We start from the raw sequence: 1,616 nt of genomic DNA, 5'->3' as shown, positions 1-1,616 counted from the left end.
CTCGAATTCGAATTAATGCTTGTGTAAACGAAATCGAAGTTTATACGACCATTCTCAAACCATAGAAGAGGTTCTTATTATGTGGGGGACAACGCACGCAAATGAAAAGATGACACCTGGATTAGTGGGCGCCCACAACTTAAAAAATAAATTGAGGCATGCTTAAGGCGCGACCCGCCCCTAATCTGACCCGAAACAAAAAAAAGTTAACAGCGCGCCTGAAAGAAAGTTTATTTCATCGGAAAACCAAACGATGCCCGAGCGAGGAGAGCACGGAGCACCTTCATTCGATCTTCATTCTATCTTTTAGGGTTTTTGAATCAGATAAACTCAGAGTTTTAGAGTCTCTGCTGAAAACCGAAGTGAGTCCAGTGAGAATGGAGACGGAAGAGCCCTTGATAATGGAAACCGAAGAGGAAGCGACAATGCAGGCCGAGAAACCCAAGAAAAAAGAAGGGAAAGAGCGAAAGAAGAAGGAAATCGAAGAGGGTTCATCGAGGTAATTTTTATTTTGGTGTTTTTGAGTTCTACACACGTGCACACGTACACATGTGCACACAATATTACCTTAAAAAATCAACATTAAACCGCAATAAAACTTGTTATTTAATTATAATACAAAATCAATCACTATTTAACAATGCCTTAAATCTTACATGAGTATTACAAAAATAATGTTATAATAATAATAGAATACACCAGAATATAACACAGAATATAACATTAATTCTACACCAGAATATAACCTTAATAATATTAATACATGAATACAACGGAAAAACTTCTATAATATAAACTAAGTACTAAACCTGAGTAACACTAGAATATAACCTTAGCCTAAATAATATTACGTGAGTATTATAGAAATAATACTATAATAATAACAGAATACAACGGGAAAACTACCAGAATATAACCTTGATAATATTAATATATGAATACAATAGAAAAACTTCTATAATATAACCTAAATATAACTTCTATAATATAACCTAAGTACTAAACCTAAGTATTAAACCTAAGTACCAAAAATACAACAGCAACACAATCATAATATAACTGAAATACTACAATGTTAGAATACGTCGTAAGTATTACTATAATATAACCAAAATAATATTATACGAGATCACATAATATTGCTTAAATATTACCATAGTATTCCCGTAATAAAACATTTCTACATAACCCCTTATATTTTTTGCACTATTTTGTTTAATGTAGATTTGTGAACCTAAGGTCCATTAGTTCTAGATGTCGAGCATCAATAGTTAGAGATGCACTTGATAAAGTCAGGCCTGTTGTATCTGACGAGATGAGGAATGAGCTGAAAACCTTGAATGTTGATCAGTTCTAGACCTCGAATGTTGAGGTGGCCAACAACTGTAAGCTTGAGCTCATCCCAACTTGATATAGCTTTTAAGATGCTGACTCATGATCAGGCAAGTTACATATATCTTTAATTTAAAATTAAATTATTATGTTGTTTTGAAACTATTAATGATCAAAGCGTTTCTTTTTTAAATTACTCGCAGGTTCATGATAAATTTTTGGATCTGAAAGAGGATGAGCTCAATCTGTTATCCAATCCAGATGAAGGATTACCTGGTCCAGTT

The sequence above is a fragment of the Phalaenopsis equestris genome, unplaced genomic scaffold (assembly GCF_001263595.1).
Source record: "Phalaenopsis equestris unplaced genomic scaffold, ASM126359v1 Scaffold000885, whole genome shotgun sequence".
In the NCBI taxonomy this organism is placed as follows: domain Eukaryota; kingdom Viridiplantae; phylum Streptophyta; class Magnoliopsida; order Asparagales; family Orchidaceae; genus Phalaenopsis; species Phalaenopsis equestris.
This window is presented reverse-complemented; position numbering follows the sequence as displayed.